This window comes from Coenobita brevimanus, chromosome 8, assembly GCF_032717465.1.
Source record: "Coenobita brevimanus isolate Jiangsu-jjx chromosome 8, ASM3271746v2, whole genome shotgun sequence".
In the NCBI taxonomy this organism is placed as follows: Eukaryota; Metazoa; Arthropoda; class Malacostraca; order Decapoda; family Coenobitidae; genus Coenobita; species Coenobita brevimanus.
Genome location: NC_136961.1, coordinates 31166957 through 31191522, shown reverse-complemented (window position 1 = coordinate 31191522; position 24566 = coordinate 31166957).

Below are 24566 nucleotides of genomic sequence, written 5' to 3'. Positions count from 1 at the left end.
CTGAAAGAATATTTGTCGGATCTCTCTCTCTCTCTCTATGTATATATATATATATATATATATATATATATATATATATATATCCAGGGGCAGGATCCCACTGCTACCTGGCGCGTCCCCGGGTGGTAGATAGGGGAAGGCCTTGTAGATATACGAGGTACCGTCTTAGACGGAGTGGACCATGGGACCCCCTATAGATATATAGGGCTCCACCGAATATAACGAATAAGGTGGCAAAAAAATTACATCTCACCAGAAACTATGTGGCAGGGAAGGGAGATTATTTGCCACAATCCTCCTAACCAAACATAAGTTCTATTGCAAATGATTTGATAGGCGTTCCTATTGGATCATCGTCTGCTAAAGGTCCAACCGCACTGCCTCCTGTGCTTACGGGCAGTGTTCCACCGAAAGTGAGTAGGCTCTGTGTTGGAAAATTAGACTCTTGGATGTTAAAGAAACTGAAATCGATGAAGATCCATGCATACAATGTAAGAAACCTCGCAGAAGATTACAAACTTGATAACCTGATGACTGAACTGGAAAACATTAGTTGGGATATTGTAGGTTTGAGTGAGATCCGCAGAAAAGAAGAAAAAGTAATTCAGCTCGAAGACAGCAAACTCCTATTCTACTACAGAGGAAAGGAAAATGAAGGAGTTAGTTGTGTCGGACTTCTAATTAACAGAAATCTTGCAGACAACATTGTTAAATTCAGCAGTGTATCTGACAGAGTACCATTTGTTGTCATTAGTCTATGCAAAAAATATACCATGAAAGTCATACAAGTATATGAACCAACTTCTCAAAGCACAGATGAAGAAATAGAAACATTCTATGATGACATCTCCCAGATTATGGAAGAAGAAATGACAACATATACTATACTCATGGGAGACTTCAATGCAAAAGTTGGGAAGTCGAAAAATGGAGAAGCATGTATGGGAAAATTTGGAGTGGAAGAAAGGAATGAAAGAGGAGAAATGCTGGTAAATTTTGCTGAAATGTTTAACATGAGAATAATGAAGACATTCTTCCACAAAAGAACAGGAAGAAAGTGGACCTGGAGAAGCCCAAATGGAGAAACAAAGAATGAAATCGACTTCATTATAGCAGATAAGAATAACACGATCACAAATGTCACAGTTATCAACAAAGTAAATATAGGTAGTGATCATAGAATGGTGGGTTGCACAGCCAGATTCAATTTCAGAAATGAAAGAAAGAAGATGATTAAAGACAAAAATTTATGCCCAATAATAGTAAATGAAAACAAAGCAGCCTTTCAGTTGGAAATAAGGAACAGATTTCAGGCTCTAAGTAATGCTGAATGTGACATTGATGAGCTGAATGACAGACTAACAAAAGAGAATCAGCAGAGGTAGTAGGAACACTTAATGCAACCAAAGCCAAGAAGTATTTAGAAAAGACACTCGAGCTTATGAAAAAAACAAAAGGAAATGAAAGTAAAGACAAAGAAAGACGAAATAGAACGAGCAGAATTAAATAAGCTTATCAACAAAAGACAAAGGGAAGAAAAAAGAAAGAGAAACATGGATCAGATCAAAGAAACCATCAAAAATGGAAAAGGTCTGAAACAGGTCCGAAGTAAAATGGCACTAGGAAAGCAACAAATGACATCACTGAAAGAAAAAAAAAAAAACGGTGAAATCATTAAATGCAGAGATAAGATGGTGAGAAGAGTTGAAGAATTTTACAAGAACTGTATGCATCAATAGCTAACTTTTCAGTTGACACAAGTGAAATACCTGACGTAACACCAGACTAAGTAAATATTTGTCTTAAAAATATGAAAAGAGGGAAGACTCCGGAAGAAGATGGAATAGTAACAGATTTACTGTTGGATGCCTGAGTAGAAGTACAAAATAGGCTTGCTCACTTATTTACCCACTCTATAAAAGAGAAGAAAATCCCCAAAACATGGTGTAATGCAATAGTTATTTTACTCTACAAAAAAGGTGACTCAAAGGATCTTAGTAACTATCGAGCCATTAACTTATTATCAGTCATTTACAAACTCTTCACTAACGTCCTTACGAACAGAATAACTACAATTTTGGAGGAAAACCAACCTCGTGAACAGGCAGGATTCCGAAGCGGGTATTCGACCATTGATCATCTGCATACAATGAACCAGCTAATTGAGAAAACTATAGAATATAATAAACTACTTTGCTTAGGTTTTGTTGATTACGAAAAGGCTTTCGACTCAGTGGAGCACATAGCAATTATAAATTCATTGCGAGAACAAGGAATGAATGAGAACATTGTAAACCTGCTCGAAAACATATATAAAGAGGGAATTGCTATAGTTAAATTACACAAAGACTCAGAGAAAATTTAGATTGAGAAGGGCATGCGTCAGGGAGATACAATTTCACCAAAATTATTTACAGCATGCCTAGAAAGTATTTTCAGAAAGCTAGACTGGGAAAACTAAGGAGTGAACATTGATGGAGAAAAGCTAAATCATTTAAGATTTGCAGATGACATTGTCCTTATCTCAGAAACAGCGGAGTCATTGCAAGAAATGTTAAATGACCTGAACAGAGAAAGTCTGAAAGTAGGACTGAAGATGAACCGAAGTAAAACTAAAGTAATGTTTTATCCACTGACACCAAAGAGCGTTATCAGAATAAGCGATGAAATTCTTGATGAAGTTAAGGAGTACAACTACGTGGGACAAATACAAAAATTAACGAAAGATCATGATAGCGAAATAGAAAGACGCATTACAATTGGATGGAAGGCTTTCGGTAAACATAGAGACATTACGAAAAGTAGCTTGCCAGTTTGTTTGAAACGAAAAGTATATAACGAATGTATAATTCCAGCTATGACGTATGGTTGTGAGACCTGGAAACTGACAAAATTAATGGAAAATAAATTAATCCGTTCTCAGAGAGCAATGGAAAGGTCAATGTTGGGAATATCTTTAAGAGACAGGAAAAGATCAACCTGGGTGAGAGAGCAGACTAAAGTTAAAGATATTATAGAAGTTATAAAAGAACAGAAATTTAGGTGGGCAGGCCATATAGCAAGAATAAGGGATAACCGATGGAGTAAGAGGCTGACGGACTGGACACCAAGAGAATGTAAGCGTAGCAGAAAAAGGCCAGACAGGAGATGGAGAGATGAGATAGAGAAATTTGCAGGGAAAACGTGGCAAAGATTGGCTCAGTCAAGGAATTCGTGGAAAAGGTTGGGGGAGGCCTTTGTTCAGCAGTGGCCTAGTTATGGCTGATGATGATGATGCTGATGATATATATATATATATATCTATATCTATATATATATATATATATATATATATATATATATATATATATATATATATATATATATATATATACATCGATTTCTGTACGAGTCCGTAATCAGTGAGACTCTATTCAACACGATCGACATTCCCTCTATACCATGTAAATTTGTGTGTATCTTTGTGTGTGAAATAATGTTACAAATACATAACCTCCTTCCCTGACACATGTCCTTCAGTTGCTTCACATGATCATTCTCACCTGGTACTCCATTATTACCCATAATATCATTCACAGTGCCTATTCTTATATGCATGTCGCCCATTACAAGTACTTTATAACTACTGAGTATTTCTCCAACTACTTCATCCAGCTCATCCCAAAACCTGTCTTTCTGTATCTCACTTCTGTCATCACACTGTGCATTCGCTACAACCACTACCACTTTCACCTTCTCAAAATTGAACTTGACATACATTTTGGGATGACACATTTGTAGCCTCTCATTCCACTCTGCCACACTTCATTCATCAACAAAGTAACTTCTTCCTTGCATCTTCCTCGCCCATTCATACCCGACCTTTCACATTATACACCCTCCCACTCCTTCACTTCACACCTTTCACCTTTGTTTCACACAGTATCATCACGGCATATCTCGCACTCTTGAACACATTCACCACTTCCACCTTCTTGCTCTCCTCATCCACACTTCTCACATTCCACATGGCCATGCGTATCTGCCCTTTTGATTGGGGCCCTGGCCAGGTATTGGGCCCTCCGAGGCTTTCCGAAACATTTGTCATAATTAAGTGATTTTTGATAGGGGAATCTGGGGGACATTTAACCCGGCCAAATACCCGGTTAAATGGGTACCACCAAGGGCATTAAGTCGTTTCCTGGGTACAAGAAACCATTGGGCTTGTCACTCAGTGCAGAGACCATAAGGCAACACTATGCTGGGTTAGTTGATGGTGGGCGCCCCCACCTACCACTAGATATAATTAATTATTTATGTTTTTATATCTCATAAATCACGGACCAGTTTACTCATTTTACTCATAAAGAATGGAAAGATTCAGGAAATCTGAGTGATAACAGTGAAGTGGGTGAAGACTCAGAATCACATGATCTCTATGTATCAAATGGACCAGCAGAGTCTAAGAAATCTAGAGGCAGCCTTAATACTGTTGTGACACCACATGTTGCATCAACATTAGACAGGCTTAATCTCTCTGATCGTAAGGCAATGTTTGTCACCAGTGCTGAAGCAAGTGCTCTAGGTCATGATGTTACTGATCTGTCATTATCAAGAAGTTGTATACGCTGCACTCGGATTAAAAATCGAGAAATGAGAGCTTCAAGAGAGTGAAGATCCACAGAATCGTCTGTACTCCTTCTGTTGCAGTGGGATGGAAAGCTCTTACAAGATTTTATAGGTATCAAATCTGAACAAGTGGATAGAGTGGACATATTGGTAAGTGAATTTGAAAGAGAAAAACTACTTGGTATACCAAAGGTGAACCGCAGTACTGGTGAGGGGTACGCCAAAGCCTGCATTTAGCTGTTAGAAGATTGTCATCTGATGTCAATTTTAAGTCAAAGGCTTCGTATTTGATAATACAGCTTCAAATAGACATTTACAGTCAGGTGCTAGTGCACTATTACCGGCATCTCTAGGAAAGGAACTTCTACAATTCAAGGGCTGGGTACTTAATATTACAGCTTCTAATACAGGTTTACGGTCTGGTGTCTGTATAGTTGAGGCATCTTTTGGAAAGAAACGTATGTGGTTAGCCTGTCGTCACCACATATATGAAGTAGTTTTACTAGATGTTGTGATTGAAGCCCTTGGACCGTCATCCGGCCCAGAAATAAAGCTATTTAAACATTTTCAGAAATGCTGGGGCAAGATCAATCAAGAAGCTTTTCAGGCAGGAAATGATGAGATGTTTAGTTCCACTCAAGAATCTCTGTGTAGGGAAGTGATAACATAAATATAATACACATGCCATAAAAACAGAGCATCCACATTAAAACTACAAGGAATTTCTGAAGCTGTTTCATATTTTTGGGCAGTGCACCAGATGAAGAAGACAGATTTCGTGCTCCTGATGTCATGTACTGTGCTTTAATATCTAATGTACTATAGCACTAGTCGTGTGTGTGTGTGTGTGTGTGTGTGTGTGTGTGTGTTGGGCAGCCAAAACTACGCATTCAAGTCGCACCCAACTTAGCACGAAAATTGCAAAACATTCACTGATGTGAAAAAAAAAACTTGGTCCCATCACGATTGAAAAACTTTTACTATATTTAGTGAGCGATCACATTTTGACCAAAAAACGCCACTCCCAGTGCCCGGCGTAGGATCTCCGTAGAATTTTTTGCCCATAGCTACAACCACAATATACTATAGCAGTAGCTGTGTGTCTGTGTGTGTATTTCGGACTTGCGTTCAGACAGCTTGGGTTCCATTCCCGAAGCTGCAAATAATACGATCAATTGGTTAGCTGCAAAAAATCCAAGTGACAACGTTAGACTAGAACAGCACATTAACATGACTCCGATTACCTGAAATGATCGCAACGCGCACGCAAAGCACGAGGAAACGAGTGAGAAGCACGAGAAAGCGAGTGTGTAGCACAGGAGCCCTCCGCAGGAGGAAGTGTGAGGGGCCCGAAGGACCCACGAGCACTTGTTATTGCTATTTAGAGATGATTTTAAGCTCATTGCTCGTGAATTAAAAGACTTACTGATAGTTGGATTATTTGTCTCTCTGATTTATGCTAGTTTCTGGGATGAAGCTCCAGTCATACAGAAGGTCCCTTTCAATAATTTAAAGTTGCTTAACATGCTTCAGTCATGCCCTGATGACAGTATTAGAGAGAAGACCTTGAAAGCAATGAAGCAAAATCCTTGGTATTTGTCTGAACACCTAGCACCAATGGCTGTGTTTAGCTACTCTATATATAATGTAACAAAGGTTGCAATGGTTGGAAAGTTAAAAGAGACCACCAAATCCAGACTGTACACATCGCATTCCAGCCACAGAATTTGACATAAGTCATCCATTAGAAGAATGCATTACAAGGAGGTCAATGAAATTCTTTAACTGGTAACTGTAGACAGTAAAAAGTTAGAATTTCTGAAAACAAAAAAAAAACTCTGCTACCTGGCTACCGGATGACATTATCTTGCCATAGAGAAGAAAATCTGTGCAGTAAAATGGTGAATGATTGCACAGAAAGAGGCATTAGTCTCACTGAATCTTACGACATATACTGACAACAAATGAAGACCGGATGCAGAGTCTGTTCCAAGCAGTCAGAATTCTTAAGCAGATATACCCATCCTCTTACAAATGTGCAGTTGTGCCAGAACAAAGTATTTACACCTTACCCTGTTCTCAGTTAACGTAAACCTTTTAAATATACCAGTCTCATAAGTAAATGATGAATGTGCATCCCTAGTAAGTAAGTAAATATTCCGTATGTTACAGCATCATTCCAGAGCATATATACAGTGTATAGTGAAATCAATGAAATTTTCATTTCTGTTTTATACAGCTTTGGAAGTTGTAAATAATTTCTTTAAACTGAACTCACATTTTTGTTTTATGCAGCATTATAAGTTGTTAATAAAACACTAAGTCATTTGGATTAAAGAATGTTAGAAGTTATTAGAATGTTGTTGACTTTCTGTTTAGCTTCCCCCCCAAAAGCCTTCGCTTTGTGCAACCTCTAAATATTGTTCAATTCTGGTGAAATTTTTACCAGAAACATGTCATGTCAGTAGGAAGAGGAGCAGCCTTGTGGAGCAGCAAAAATCTAAAGAATAATTTTTTGGACCACCACTCTAGAGTCTTGAAGAACAGTGGCCGTCTACGAGAGCCCGTATAGAAAAACCATAAAGGAAGCTAGAGATAAAGGCGCATATAGAATGATAGAAACCATAAGTGGGCAGTTTGGAAATTAAAGATTTATGCCAGGCTCGATCGAAATCCTGTGAGAAATCAAGTGCAATATCAAAGCTTTCACCAAAGTCTCGAAAGGAGGATGACCAGGAGTCTGATAGGAAAGCGAGAAGATTAATTCCTGGTGGAACCCATACTGGTGATCAGAAAGAAGGTTATGATAGTGAACGTGCTTTAATCTTTTTTGTTAAGAATATATTCAGAAACTTCAAGAATATAGGATGTTAAAGCAGTTGGGAGATAGTTAAAGGACCGGGAATGGTTATCCTTCTACTGGACAGGCTGAATGACAACAAACTTCCAGCAAGAAGGAAAGGTACAAGTCTACATACAAAGGCGAAAGAGTTTACCTTGACAGGATGTAAGCACAGAAGCACAGTTCTTGAGGACAACAGGAGGGACCCCATCAAGCCCATGTGCCTTATTAGTATTAAGGCCAGTGTGTGGAGTGAGGATGAGTATAATACTCAAGAAAATGGCAAATAAAATATGCATCCTATAGTGGCAAAAATACAGTATTCATTACTTAAAATCTGAAATAACGTAACGCTGCTTCACTGTTTCCCAGTGCGGAATCTAGCCCTCTAACATAACCCAGTCCATGCAGGATATGATCAGGATCAGCTAAGCCAGTTGCTAAACTGAACAGATCACGGACGGGACATAATAAAAACGCCACTTCAATAGTATAAAAGCCTGCCTGTATGACCACAGTTAAGATGATGGACAGAGGAAAGCTTAGCAAGAGACGATGATGATTATTACAGACTCTTGGCAACTGTGCATAATAAATAGCTTCTTGCTTCCAACTGCCACGTGACATGAGAGGGAACGTCGCAGGTGTTACAGATATATTACGTACATTTTGCACAAAGGCTAATACCTTGGTTGAAAGTTCTGTCGTTGAAACTGGGCGAGCAAAGGTTTAAGAAACCCCTGATATTATACAGACACTCATGAATACCAGTATATGTTTGATGTCATCAGTTTAAGGATATTTATGGAACATCTGTAAATTTTAAACGTGATCATAATATGACCACGTATGAAACACTTATAACTAAGACATGCGATCAGTCTGCGTCCCACGTTACAGAGCTTAGTCAACAACGTTAAGACAGGCCGCAGTGATTTGATTGGCACGTTTGTTGACAGCTTTCAGTCCTTAGCTTTAACGATACATTATTGGAGTTTCTGATGTCGAACAGTGTATGTTTATCACATGATAACAATATTCAGCTGATACTTTCAAGAATTATTCACTTATAACTCATTTTTTTCTTAGTTTCCACAGGTAACTCATCAGTTATATCATCATTAAAAAATTTCCTTTAAGTCTGAATACTTATTAATATCTGACAGTTGGCGAAATTTCGGTTCATAAGGCGTGACCAGTATTACCTGGTGTTTAATAAAGCAGTGTTGTAACGAAATCGACTCACGACAACCACTTCCTTTACTGTAGTCGGAGACGACGATAATGATGATGATGGTGATGATGATGACGATATATTTGAACTGAGGAACGTATGATGAAAATAGTTATCTGACTTCTGAGGCAAAAGCTGGTGTTCAAAGAATGGAGTTATAAATGTCATGTGTAAGGAAGAGTTATCCAGACAATTGTTCGATAAGCAACTGTCACAGCTTGACAGAAAGGACACGTCAGTATTCTATTTGAAGGAAAGAGAAAGAGCCAAAGGTGGATTGGTTGGGAAAATCTTTCCTCTAAGAGAAATAAATAAAACAGAAATACAAACTTTAATATACATCCCTATATTATGAGATACCTGGAAAAAAAATGTCCTTACTATTAATCCCACTTTAATGACTTGAGGATGAAAGCAGAAAGATATTATGAGAAAGACTGCTGAAGAGCTAACCAAAAGCTGAGAAGGTTAGGTTTTCCTTCATCATGCAAAGAAAGCAAATAATAAACGTCTAGAACTAATCAGAAAAAAGTCACACACACACACACACACACACACACAATTTTTTTCGTCTTTACAGGGTGAAATCTGTGAATGAGTGCAATAGAAAGAAAACGTGAAAGGAGGGGTCTCCAGGATGATCCTTATTGTTAACCGCAAACACATTAGTCTGAGAGAATAATTAGGCACCCAGCACTATGTTGCGACTGATGAGGGTGCCATTAACTCTGCAGTTCCCACCACAACAGGGAGGGTGTTGGGCATTTCCCATTCCATGATGATGAGCGAGGCATAGTTATCGTGTAACTCTTGCTGCACTAATTATTGTGGACACAGGGTGTCTCTTACTCAACCCAGACTCCTAGGAACGGCTTTTACTGTTCAGTATCAGCCACAAGAGGGTTTTCTTAGAGGGTTTCTAATCCCTGACAGGGTGAGATACGATCACTTTGTGGTCCATGCCACAATGGAACAGCAGCAGGGCTTCACTGACCCATCTCAGCAAAAGGTAACGGTCGTTACTGACTCATTTCCTGACAGTTGGTTGTTGTTACTGGTGCTTTGTGTTCCTTGTTTGGTGTCATTATATCATCCAGTATCTATAAGGTGAGCTTCCGGTCATCCCAGAGAAGCAACATGATGGCTATTAGGACGGGCAATGAAGTGTCACACAAGGGTCAGAGGGAACTCAAAAGTCAGCACATAGGGCATCAAAATGATGTATTCGTATCGTGCTTGCAGGGTAGGGCAGATATTAATTACTAGTTCAGAAATCTTCAACCACCTCCAGGGGCTCATTCAAGAGATCTCATATGAGTTCCTATGCAGTGCAGCAAAGGCCTGTACTTTGAATACTACTGGCTGACTAAACAATTGTGTCCCGGGTGAAGTAGGCTACCAAATCGTGTTACTGCAACACATTGGGAGTTATTCCAGAACTCACTGGCCTTCCCAGTGTTGTTAGAATGCTTGCATAATTATGCTGTGCACCATTCGGTGTGACTAACCTTTGGGTGTCACCCGTCTAGTAGCAACCACCGCCAGTATCGAACGTGCAATTGCACGGTCAAAACATCATCACTCGTCCTACCCACACCCACTTTCCATTCGTACTTCACTTGCATTGGGAAAGAATAATTCTGACTCTCACTATCGCTCCGAGACAAAGATTTGGTTCAACAGTGGACTGTATAAGAATTGATGGAGATGCATTAAAGACTGTTAATGACAGTAAGAAAATCTGTGTAAGAGTAGATGAATGTGTGTGTGTGTGTGTGTGTGTGTGTGTGTGTGTGTGTGTGTGTGTGTTGTGTATGTGTGTGTGTGTGTGTGTGTGTGTGTGGTTCAGTAACATTACTAAAGCAACGTGAGATTGTATGTTTTCCCTTTTTTTATTATATCAGGTATGTCAATGCATCCCTGGGATGGGTCAGAATGTGGTTTAACAAGCCATGGTGACCTGAGGATAAAGAGTGGAGGATTAAATGCTTTTAATCTGATGTATGTTGCTTACTAATAGTTGAGTCTTTACAAACTGGGTGACCGCGTTACGAGAAACTGTGACCGCAAAAATCTGAAGATAAATATAATTAAAAAAAATATATATATACTGGTTGCTGTTAGAGAAAAGGTAACTCACAGTGTAATGTATCGGTGAGGTGATAGAGGCTGACAGCAGTGGAGCAGATTAATACTGTGCTGAGGTGTCCTGATATGAGTTGAAAATGTGTAAAGGATGTGGACAGTAAAGTGGCCAAAAAGTGCTGTAAATTGGTTCATGGTAAAAGTCCCTGATAATGAATAGAAACATGAGCTGTCGAGCACAGAGACTGCAATACGGCTGAATGAAGATGTGTTAAATTCTGGAATGACTGGTGTACTGTATTAAGAAACTGGAGTCTGACAGCACTCGAAATGAAAATGTGGTCCAGTGTACAAAGACAGTATACCCTGGATATAAAATGAAATAGATTGGAAAATAATGTGTATAAAGGAAGGAAGTATATCAACTGGAGATGAAAATTTCGGATGGTTGAAAGATGAGTGGACAATGAGAAAGACGACGTTATGATCTATTTAACTGAGCACTCATTTGACAAACCCAAAGTTTTGTACGTCCCTGTTACTCTTTACGGAACTTTCTCTTCATATTATTAACAGGAAATAGATAAGGATGATAGTAATGACGATATGATTTTTTACACTCTTAACACAAAGTGCTCCTTGAATCTATATTTACACATAAACTAAGGGCAGGAGAGAGAGAGAGAGAGAGAGAGAGAGAGAGAGAGAGAGAGAATATGCTGTTCATTTTACCAGTTAGTATCGTTCTAAGTATAAACGTCTATGAGAATTGCCGAAATCAAATCGTGTGAGGATTACTCAACCACCACATTCATTATATGCATCAAAATTACACCTCTTTGATAGAGACACCAAACACACAAGAATACTATCGTCAATCATAGTTCAAAGGAAGACTACAGTTTGTGGGGAGGTGTTCACTGACTGGTGTGGTGAGAGGGGAGGTGTTCTCTGACTGTCGTGGTGAGAGAAGAAGTGTTCAGTAGCTGGTGTGGTGACATGGGTGGTGATGACTGGCTGGTGTGGTGAGAGGGGAGGTGTTCACTGGCAGGTGCGGTGAGGTGGAAGGTGTTCACTGGCTGGTGTGGTGAGCAGGTAGGTGTTCACTGGCTGGTGTGGTGCGATGGAAGGCATTCCCTGGCTGTTGTGGTGACAGGGGAAGCGTTCACTGGGTGGTGTGGCGTGGTGATAGGGGAGGTGTTCACTGGCTGGCAGTGATTATATAAAGACCGTGGGAGGAGGGTCAGCACTCAGTGCTCAGCTGATGCTCCAGGTTGTCAAAGTCCTGCTTCGACCTCACCTGTCGTCGCACCTTTACCGTGAGTCATGTGGCACTGTACTGTTACCCACTTTGTTGTCAGTCATGTGGCAGTGGTTGTACACAATTTCTCGTCCGTCCTGTGGCACCGTGTAACATCATACTTTGTTTCTGTGCACACTTTTAAGACTGTTAGTATAAAATACCATGGGTTTCCCTCGAATCACTCTGAAGGTGTTAACTTCACGCTAATGAGGGTATAGCTCTTGTAGTGCCATATGGGAATTAATTAAAATCCGTGTTTTAGTTTAAAGATGATTCTGTTATATATATATATATATATATATATATATATATATATATATATATATATATATATATATATATATATATATATTATGTGAGGAAGAAGGAACCAAAGGCAATGAGGCCGCAAAACTGTTCCTTCCAAGAGAAAAACAAAATACAATAGAGAGCCAAATTCAAGATCCATTCATTTCGAGATGCCTGGACACACTGCGTTTGAAAGACGAGATCATTAGAAGCAGGAAATACAGACAGAGGGAGACAGTTCCAGAGTTGACCTGTTGCATAACTGAAGGACTGGGAGTAACGGTTAACTCTTGCATTAGAGAGTTGAAGAGAAAAGAGGTGAGAGTTTGCTGCTAGACGGATGCTACGCGCCCGTCGTAGAAGTGGAGGAATGCATGCAGACAGTTCAGAGGAACAGTGACCATTGAAGTAGCGATAGAAAAGAGATAAAGATGCAACACTGCAGCGAAGAGACAGAGGTTGAAGGGAGTCAGTAAGAGGGGGAGAGTTAATGAGACGAAAAGCCTTTGACTCCACCCTATTGAGAAGAGCTCTATGTGGGGAGCCTCCCCACACAAGAGAGTTGTACTCCACACAGGGGAGGATAAAACCCCTGTATCTATCTATCTATATATATATATATATATATATATATATAATCACCCTCAATTTAGAATTGCTAGAAATCATGCAAAAGCTGTAATAAAACTAGCTAAATCAAACTTTTTTCAAAATCAAGCATCAGAACTACTTAACAACCCTAATGATAATAGAATACTCTGGTCAGCTCTTAATTCTTTCAATAGTAACTTTAACAACTCATCATCCATTCCCCTTCTAAAATCTTCAGATGGCAACATTACAAATGACCCACATGGGAAAGCAGATATTTTTGCCATTACATTTGCCAGAAATTCTACCATAGACGGTGCCTGCCAGAACGTCCCAGTACTAGAACTCGAGTCTCCCGAAATTATTCCACTTATAACACAGACAAGATACGTAAAATCCATCTTAGACAATTTACCTACAAACAAAGCTCCAGGCCCAGATGGAATTCCGCCAATTGTTCTGAAAAAGTGTTCCCCTGAACTGGCCTATGGTCTAGCTAAATTATTCAGACTATGCATACGTACTTCTTCATTCTCAAATTCATGGAAAGAAGCCAATATCCACCCAATTCCGAAGAAAGGAAGTTCCTCTGATCCCTCTGATTACAGAACAATAGCTGTCACATTTTCTCTTCGTAAGGTATTTGAAACTTTAATAAGTACGTTGTTAAACATCTTGAATCCAACAACTTAATTAGTGATAGACAACATGGTTTTCGCTACAAAAGATCCACCATTGACATACTCAATCTCCTAACTCATACCATCCATCAATCAATTGACCTACATGGAGAAACCCATGCAGTAGTCCTGGATATTTCTAAAGCTTTCGACAGAGTATGGCACCGTTCCCTGCTGTCCAAACTCCCTTGGTATGTTCCTTTGATTACCTCATATCTCAGTGACGGGAAAATCAGAGTAAAAGTAGATGATGTATATTCCAATTTCCACTCAGTTAATGCTGGCGTGCTGGAGAGATCAGTTCTGGCGCCAACCCTGTTCCTGGTTCATATTAATGATCTCTTATCTCTCACCCACAATCCCATCCATTCATATGCAGATGACTCAACACTACATAGTTCATTCACACTCAGACACACATTTACAAAGTCTAATATGTCTACCTCTCAGCTCAGTACAGCCATCTCCATAAATCAAGACCTATCTACAATCAGTGAATGGGGACAAAACAACCTTGTCTCATTTAATGCTAGTAAAACTAAATATATACAATTTACTAATAGACAGATATTGCCAGATTCATATATTACCTTCAGTGCTACTCATATTCCGATCTCCAAAAGTAATGAAATTCTCGGCGTCTCACTTAAAATGCCCTCAGTTGGACCTCACATGTTAGATCACTTGCTAAAACCGCCTCAAAGAAACTTGGATTATTGTACAGAGTCCGTAACTTCTTCACTGACGAGCAGTTAGCTATGATTTATAAGAGTCATGTGCGCTCTCAGCTTGAATATTGCTCACCCTTGTGGAATGGATGTGGAGAGGTTGCATTAAAACAACTAGACAAAATTCAGAACAAAGCTATTAGAATTATTATCAACCCTGCCATTACAAATAATCTACCTTTCCTACAAGGAAGAAGGAATGTTGCCTCCCTTGCACTATTTTACAGATATTTTTATGGCAAATGCTCAGACGAAGTTGCGTCCATGGTGCCACCTCTCCATGCCTTCCCTCGTGCTACACGGGCATCTGGTAGTGCTCATGACTGGAATGTCACTCAGCCATATTGCAGAACTTCTCCCTATCAGAATTCTTTCATTCCCCGAACTCCATCTCTTTGGAACTCGCTTCCCCTGAGTTGTTTCCCCCCAAACTTCAACCTACAGCTGTTCAAGTGTAACTGTTACAGATATTTTATGAACAGAGGACACCAGTAATCTGGTGTATGGATTATTATTTTTTTATTCATTTGTTTTTCCTTCCTCTGTTATTTAAACGTAAGTTGGTTCACATACATTTCATTGAGATTTTAGGATGAATGAGCTAATGTAAGATGACCACGTCATCAAGATGTAAGAAAGAATGTAACCAACTCTATTCTCTGTCCCAAAGAAGGCATCCTAAATTTCTGTTACCTCAAAAAAAAAAAAAAAAATCACAAACAGGAGATAGCACAGATGTAACTTTGGCGAGTAAAATTTTCAAATTGTTGTTTTAAATCCTATGTGTTAATGAACTGATCATAAGAAAGACATCAGGAAAAACGTCAGTATCATGGCGTCTTTATCTTTTATTATCTTTGGTACTAGTGTACGATATTGTTGAGCTTAGCAAAGAACCTCTCGTTGTGAAGAGGTAGAAACTGTCTTCAGTCAACCTGTCAGAACGATGACCTATTATTTACTTCGTTCTAGCTGCCACCAGGCAATTGTATGAAACTTAGGAGACATACCTTTTAGTGCAATGTTTATAAGAATGAAGAGGAAAAAAATAACCAACTTGGAAGCAATACGCCCAAATACTGAATTATTTTTTACTATAAAGGAATAATTGTAGCGGCCCAACTTGGACATTCCTCAAGGAGTATAGAACCAGTCTTCCAAAGGGTCGTGTGCTTAGTTGATAAGTAAGGGATGGGCAAGGAGACCTTCAATTTTTAACAACCATATCAGAAGCACATGGGGACAGACCACATCAAGACATGGGGGAGGGAGGTAACTAAATGTAACTAAATTAGCCTGCATGCCACATTCAAGGGCATTCAGTACTGATAGAGATATTATTTTATATATCGTTACGGGTTTATATCCAGCTCACAGTGGAATGTATGTTCTGTTAGCGCCCAGTATAATGATTTCAGCTCTTTTCCCTTCGACTCATTAACCTGTAGTAATTGGTTTGCAAATGATTTGTCTTCTTGAGCATCCTGTTCATGAACATCATATTTCTTTTCTCAATTTACCACAGTCTTTTCGTCACTTCAGTTTTAATCCAGCTTGCAGTTCATTGTGATCATTTGTTAAGTCCTACCAAGCTCCTTTGACTCCAGCACATGAGATTTACGTTTGTTAGTTAAAGGTGTGCAGCTGTTTCTTTCTCCCCTGGTGACGATTGTTTTTCCTTCCCTGGGTGATTCGAATTGTAATAATGCCTAGAGGGATGACGCTGTCCTTAATCCTCCTGGGCATTTATTTGAAATTATTGTTTGCAACCATCATCATTATATTACTAATTCGGATGACCCCACCCTCCTTGAGGCCATTATTAATTACTTCTCTTTCATTTACCTCTCTTTTTTTTTCCACTGCGCTTGCCCTGGAACTCAGTTGGTCTATAGTGTCTTAAACTACTGTTGGGATATTTTGATTCTTCACCAACGGAACGAGGCTAAATACAGCAGGGGCATTAATGTTACTGTCAGTCTGTGGCCCGGATGGGCGTTTTTTCTTTTCTTTTTTTCCAAAGGGGAAACTTAGTCATCCAGTCATATTGGCAGCGTCGGAGGTAGTTTAGCGAGAAATGGTTCGGCAGTGTCGCACCTCGCTCGGTAGTAGCTGAAAAAATTCGGCCAATAAAAAAAAAGAAAAAGAAAAAAGAAACAAAAAAAAAAAAAAGCAATATTATGACACTAAACCAACCTATACCTAAACAGCTTAAGCCTAACCTAACCCTAATCTACCACAATACCTTATTTCGTTTGGGTGAAGATGAAGGTGCGAAGTTGCGGAGTCTTTTCTCAAGGCGTCTCGATCCGACTCCCCCAGTATGACTGGAAGACCAATATACTCCCCCCCCCACCCACCCCCCAAAAAAAATCGAAACCCGGATTGAGAGGCTAGGTTAGTTGTTCGCCAGCATTTGTAGAGTAAACTATAAATCTGAAAAAAAAAAAACAAAAAAAAACGGTGTTTTACTCCAAACATCAAACGTGTGGACGATGATGGGACATATTGAAAATGTGAGTCATGTCTGGAAATGGTCAGGAGTTTAAAGGCGGCAGTTAAGGAAACGATTGACTCACTATAACATTATCAGGCAGTGGAAGCACTTGTAACTTACTTCGGGCGGTTTAAGTGGTTCCTAGAGGCTAGCAACAGTATAGACGATAACCAGAATACAGAGTAATTTTTAATGTTTGTTCTTCACCGTGTACCAGGTGCTCAAGGACCGGTGTGTACCGGACAGACAATCTAAGAAAACTGAAAGTTATTTAGTCCAGTCACTCATCACATCTCATCCAAGGTTGCAGTACCAGGAGGGGCGCACCCAGGGACGGGGGGGGTGGGCCTAGGGCCCCCCCCCTTAGCTCTCTGGGTCCTTTAAAATTTTATATATATTTATTTCGATAGCAGCAAAGCATGAAAAACTGGCAAGAACAAACAAAGAGGAACACATGAGCCAGCAGCTCTCTGACTCTAAACCTGCATATGACCTCCCAGTAATTATCGGATTACCTGACCTCACCTCACTACGGGCCCCCCTCCCTTAGAAAATTCCTGGGTGCGCCCCTGAGTACCAGCGGTTAAATATAGGTTCAGCTTGGAAGGACAACAGTCAAAACAAACAGCGAAGTGTTGCGTTGTTCACTTGAAGAGGCTAGCACTACGCTGTAATTTTAGCGAGTGATTGAATGATCAGTTACAAAACAGACAAGTGCGTGGAAATCACGTGAGAATATTGAACGGAAATTCCTTCATCCTTATTTGGGAGAAGGCATTTCCAACAGTACAAGCAAATGAAACGGCGGGGAAATAGGATGAAAATCGTCAGTCGGCTGAAATGGAGAATAAAGAATCGCAATGTAACCTAAGGCAAACGGTATACGCAGTGGAAGGGCGGTAGTAGTTGGTCGTCTGATTCGCATGAAAGTGGATACAGTAGCGAGCTCTACGGTAATGAGTGGAAAAGTATGACGAGAATTCGCGAGAATAAACCAAAAATGAAAAACCGCAAACTAGTGACATACACAGGAGAAGAATTAGTTGTGTGCAGTTTAGGGAGAATGTGGCACACGAAAATCAAACTGCCACATTACCTAGGACAATACTTGACGGTAAAGAATCATCATTAATGGCATTAGACTAGTTGTCTGTTCCAAAAGAAGATGAAAGATCAGCAGTGAGTTAAACAGCAGCAGGAACTAGGCTGCTAAATAAAATACTACATATGTAAAACAGACTGTTTTTGCAGAGGGGTTGCAGAAAATGTCCGTCAAGGTTTGGCTTACTAAAATCAGATGCATTATTTATTTAAGACTCTTCCAGTTCCTGTTGCATTGTATACACTTGCGGATCGATGTACAGATGAAGGGATTGCAAGTAAAGTGGATTCTACCCAAACAAATGGGAGGCAACACCAATAGTACTAACACCTACAGCAGACAAGACGGTGAGACTGGCATAAGATTATATAATAGATATCCCTCAGCTAGACACGATTGATTATACATTACATGCTGCAAAGAACTGTTTGCGACATTAAATGGAAAAAGATTTGGCAGACTCGTTGTGAAGGATGCTTCCTTGCAAATGGAATAGGATGGGATATCAAGGAACCATTGCTGGTTCCTTGAAATCAGTGATAAGAAACAGGGAAGTGAGCATGGAAATGAAAAAGATACTAGATGGCAATATTGTGATACCAACTCTAACGTATGGAAGTGAAGCTTGGACCTTGTTGGAGAGACACAAGTCAAGTGTGAGAGCAGTGGAAATGAGTTATCTGAGTGGAGCATGTGGAGTCACATGGAGAGACAGACTGACAAATGAGGAAGTGAACGAGCATTGTGGTGAGGATGTCGATGTGATAGGAAGCGTTAGGAGAAACACACTGAGGTGGTTTGAACATGTGGAGAGGTTGGAGAGCGAGAGACTGACGAGGAGAGTGTATGTGAGAGAGGTGGAGGGGAAACGGAAGGCCAAGGATGAGACTGAGGGATGGAGTGGAGAGTATATGAGAGAGGGGGGTTACATCTGGGAGCAGGGCAATGAAATGGGGTTGGAGAGGGCGACATGGAGGAGATTTGTTTGTGACCACTCCTTACTGGATTAAGGCGTCTGGCGATAGACAGATAGATAGACATATAATGATAGCAAACCACAGGGTACTCTTCAGGATGAACAGACTAGCTTTCTGATTACCTTGTTGCAATGACATATTCCAAGCAGAAATGAAAAGCCCTGAATTGGGTTCCTTACTCTTTAGCGTACCTGGACGAGCAATTGGTAACCAGGGAGGTGATATCTGTCATACGTACAGTTTTGTATTTTTCCTTATCCAGGAAATTGTAGGTTAGGATTTGTTTGGCTTGTTTTCTTAGTATCATATTAGGGTAGTTTGTTATTTAGGTTAATATCTTAGGTTTTGTTAGTTTAGACAGGTTAAGTTAGTTAAAAAGTAAATGTAAGAGTGGCCATTCTGGGAAGAGCAAATTTGGCACATAATGTAAAAATTTTAAAGAAAATCGAATTCTGCAACAAGGGACACTGAACAGGATTTGATAAAAAATTTTAAAAGTATGTTACGTCAGTTGGACGAGCATGGAATAACCCTGAAGAAATGAAATGCCTGTTTAATCCATTAGAAGTTAAACAGCCTTGGAAAGACTGCTTCTGCAACGAGCCTTAGTCCAATCCCTAAGAGAACAACTATTCAGCAGTTACCATACCCAAAAAACTTGTCGGAGCTGGGGGGTTTACGCTGCAGGTGACTTACCAAGTTTGCTGCCAATCGTGGCTATCTTACTGGTGTCACTGATGGGTTGCTTAAGAAAATAGTCAAATGTTTCCCATTTATTCTCGTTATTGGTACCATTGCATGAGACAACAGATAAATTGGTCTTGCAATTTCTTCAAAGTGGAAGAGTTAGTCTGAAATATTCCTGTATGTAATTTTCATTTTTGTCACTATTTTTTTTTTTCTCAATTTGTTGACTTTCTCCCCTTCTTACACCATTTAAAAAAACAAACAAACAAGCAAGCAGAGCTTGAAGGATGAAGACTACAAGGCAAAATGTGCCGATATATGAACTAACACTGACAAATCTTCATTGAGGCCAGGGTCACATGATTTTTTTTGTCTTTTCAAGAAGCATTTTGCTTGGTAATTTGCCTGGGAAAGAAATTCTGCCAACAGAGGCGTTCTGACCGTATTTTCCAGCTGGAAAAAATCAAGTGTGCGGCGCCATGTAAGTCTATGAGACGATCGATAAACAAATGATTCTTATACTTATGAATAATAAGACTGAAGATAATGATACTCCAATACAATTCACTATTGAAAATATTATTTCTTGAGCAGTGAAAACTGCTGTGGTGTTGACTAGAATGGTATTTATGGCTGAACACTAACGAATAGTGTGGATATGGCAGGGACCTTCCACATTCCAAATGTGTTTTGTTTTTATTATCCTGCACGAGAGATGCGTATTTTGAAGTATTATTTTATAAATCTAACGCTCCACCATATCAAATGTCGGCATGCTAGATCTTTTCAGCTTAACAGGACTATCGGCCTGAAAATTTTTCGTTCCCTTCCAAAGAAATCTATAAGCGTACCGAAGGGAGGGGAAACTTTAGGGAACGAATTATTTTTAAGGATACGGTCGTAAGTCTCCTCACTGTTAGTCTGTGCTAAAGTATTTTGGCTAAATTTCATTCGAAGTTTATCCAGAGTTTATAGAAAATGAATTTAATGAACTTTTGACAGATGATCTGCAGTCTCGTAATCGTACCCCTCACCGTGATATGGTTATAGTCACTTTGTAACTGCTCAGATTTATTGCCTGTCTCCCGAAGCCCAACGAATTTGTCCTTTTCCACAATAAAACAACATAAAACGTAGAAACAAAGTCAGTTTAGGTTTATCGAGACGGTTCAGTGATTTTCCTCTACTGACTTGCCACAGTGACGTGTGCCATTAACTGAATTAAATAATGCAGTCAGTTGAAATTATTAACAACCTTGCTGTATGTTTAACCTCTGTACTAATCTTGCATCTCCTGCACACCTATACATAACTCTCTTCCCCTAACATTCTATAGTGGGCATTATTATTATTATTATTTTTTTTTCATATCCTGCATGGTACCAGTTATCACATAGTTCACATGATAATGCATTGTCAAAACTTTTCACTTCCCATTGGCTAGTTCCGCATGCCCTGTAATCTTCGTCTTCCTCTGTCAGCTTTTAATTACGAGATATTTCACTGTACAAAAATGAATTGGACAGGATGGATTGCAGTATTTCATATCAACAACCAGTGCTACTATAATCTATGCTAAATGAATCTTAATATGTTTCAAAATATTGGTTTTAACGCACTTTATACACTCTACTTATACATTACATAGCTACATAGATGTACCTGGTCCAGAAAAACAGCCTTGGAAAGGAAACAGCAATAAAAAGGGAACACTCGACATGCAATCGCCAGCTCAGCTCAACTGTCCCTCAAGCCAGCTGATTCCCAACTCGAAGGACCGTTTTCCTATTAAAAAAAAAAAAAAAAAAAAAAAAAGACGTTTTATACAAAACATTTTTTCGAAAAAAAAGAGTTAAAAATTACTCAAGGTATTTCCAATAATTGTTTCACCAGTAAACAGTAACACTTATTGCACTGCGCCTATAAAACTTATTATAAAATACTTATATCATAGTACTTACTAGAAATCACTTATTATATCTAACATTTCAATTATTTATTTAAAATAAAACATCTTGTGCTTACTTATATACCATTTACACTTTTCCGCACACCTGCTAAGTAATCGCGCTCGGAGTGATAATCGCAAACACATTTAGGGAACAGGGGGACCTTGCACTCTGCACATTGGGAAGCTGTCTCTTCGTGCTGGGGGACAGCGTTTGGTCGTGTTACAGATGTGGCACCGCCTGTATGCCTCACGACCTGCTGTGGTACGGTCAGTCTCGACCAGCCTGTGCCACTGGAAATACTCAGCACAGCTTACCTTGTCCGCTGTAGGTGCTGTCCCCCATCTAGCACCTGGCACCTCTGTAGTTGCATACCCTTCAAGGAGTTTACATGCAAGCTCTCACTCAAACTCGTTGAGAGAGAGGTTTCCTGACGAGCTCCTTGAACAGTATGAAGCTGTTCAGGATGATGATATCAAGAAGGTGTAAAAACGCCTTCTTGTACCACCTGCAGGACTTACGTAGGCAATCAGCCTCACCAATTTGCATGTCCAATTTATCAACAAGCCACATGTTGATATTATAATCGTTGACAGCATCTGGCTTCAACACGAGTTCCCTGGTCCTGTAGTCTGCATTTCTCGTTTCCTCAAACACACCCTTATGTTCTGTTGACATGTTAACAAGTCTCTTGTCATGCCAGAGAAGGGCTAACATGTTGCCACATTTCTTGGTAAGAAGGGCTCCGTTCTCAGTATTTGCTGGGAATACAGGGGAAATTCTTTCTGTTTGCCCAAACAATTCCACAGGACCCAGTACTGTGCTCAAGTAGATACTTGATCAACGCCGGCGCAGTGTAATAATTATTGGTGTACAGAATGTGGTGCCTGTTGAAATACCTTTCCATCAGAACTTTCACAAATGATGCCGAGAAACCGTGAAGATCGTCACTAGGTATATCAACATCCGTTGCTGAATAAACTATCACATTGAGCACATATCCAGTTTTGCAGCTGCAAAGGACAAAGAATTTCAATCCAAAGCAGTGGATGGTGCATACTGAATAAATGCCAATCTGCCTCTGAATAACACCAGCGATTGGTCAATTAGCACTTTCTGAAGTGGACGAAAACCCTGGAAAATGAATCCTTGGGCACTGTTAGAATGGGTCTAATTTTCCACAACCTGTTGTTCAATCCAGACCCATAATATCTTTTGAAATGGAGGAACCTTAGTATGGCCAGGAACCTGTCACGGAAAATATACTTACCGAAGACAGGTGTGCCTACGAGTTCATCTACCGAGCAATAGTCATGAAGCACATTTCTTACGTGTGCCATCAACATGGTAAGGGCTAGATAGCCACACACAAATAACTCCCTCACCTCCACAGGTTGCCAGTCCCTCGTGTGAGTGCTTTTGCTGGCAGCCACGTCCAGCCATCGTGCACAGATATCTTGGTGGAAATTTTTTTCTTCCACCAGATATTGCGTAATTGCAGTCGTGAATATTGCCCTGAAAATACTGCTAATAGTCCAGGACCTTGGGAGAAGCTCATCCTCCTGAACACCTGCTCCTTCCTTATCAAACAGGCACAAAGGGCTCAAATCCTGCTCCATCCTCCCAGATAAAGGTATCCACTCTATCCGCACCTGGAGAAGCAGGCTGTTTGCCATATGCAGCACGTTTTTTCTGCATGCATGCAGGGAGAGGTGTGGGAGGTGAGGGAGTAAGGAGGTGATGACTCACCTGATACGAGCCTTGCCTGGGGAGAAGCTTGCTGCTGAGTAACACCACGTGGGGCCCGTGTGGAATATTCTACTTGTGAAGGGCCCAGTTGTGGTGATTCCGCCCTTGAAGTACTCAGCTGAGGTGAAAGTGATTGTTCAAAGGCAAGACAACGGCAAGCAGGCAGCAAGCGTGACGTTGAGATGGCTCGTTGGCCTATATTTCGCAGACGACCGCCAACTCCATGCTCACCTGCCTGGTGTGCTGGGTCATCTACATCCTCCTCCTCAGTGAACTGGTCACTGTTGAAGGCCCTGCCCTCCTCCTGCAGGAGTTTTAGAGCTTTTCAGGCGTCTGAGGACGGGAAGAGGTCGGAGGGCGAGAGAAGTCACTTTCCACATGGTAACTCCTTCCTTCCTCCGAAGACGTACTCTCACTAAGTGTCTGTGAGAATGTGGTGTCATCCAAGGCATAGCCAATAGCACTGTCATTGATCCCTTTCCCCAGCACTAAGGGCAGAACTTTTGCGTGGGTCAATGATGCAATCGCCCCTGTGCGCGGTGGGACAGAATTGGACGATGATGATGAAGACGCGGCTCCTCACTCTGCCAGTGACATGTAAAGACTGAGCTGTGCATTCGTGGGGTATCTGGGGGGCCCTACCTACCCTGTAGGTGTCATAGAATAAGGTCACGAATTCAAAGGGTGGCAGGAAGATGCTTACGGCTAATCCCTTCAGCTGGTGGCACCCCGTGCCTTGAATTGTGACAGCTATACACGTCAGCCGGCGCATAGGGGTTAACTAGTTGACCATGAAATCGAATCACTATATCCCTGTCTTATTCCATAACGTTCTACAAAGTTTTGCTTAGTGCACATATGAACTTTTTAGTTGATTTTGCAGTGTGACCAAGACGTCTGACCTAATGGCTTCAGTAGCAATAAGTCAGCTTCTTGACTAACCCTCAACCATTCCACAAAGTTTATTCCAATGTAGAAAAAAATTTTAGTAATGTTTTTCACACGCAAACACATGAGTCAAAATTTGACCTTGCATGTAGATTGTTCTCAGAGAGAAACTCTTCCTTCTTGTTGCACGATCAATCCTTCCACAAGTTTGGTTTTAATCGGATAAAAACTTTTAGGCTGACCTTAGCACTGTGATGTAACCCAGTGACGTTTATATGATTTTCAGTAAGCAATGTTAACCCCTAGGCTGACCCTCAGCCTCTAAGTTTGATTAAAATCGGATAAACTTTATATATAT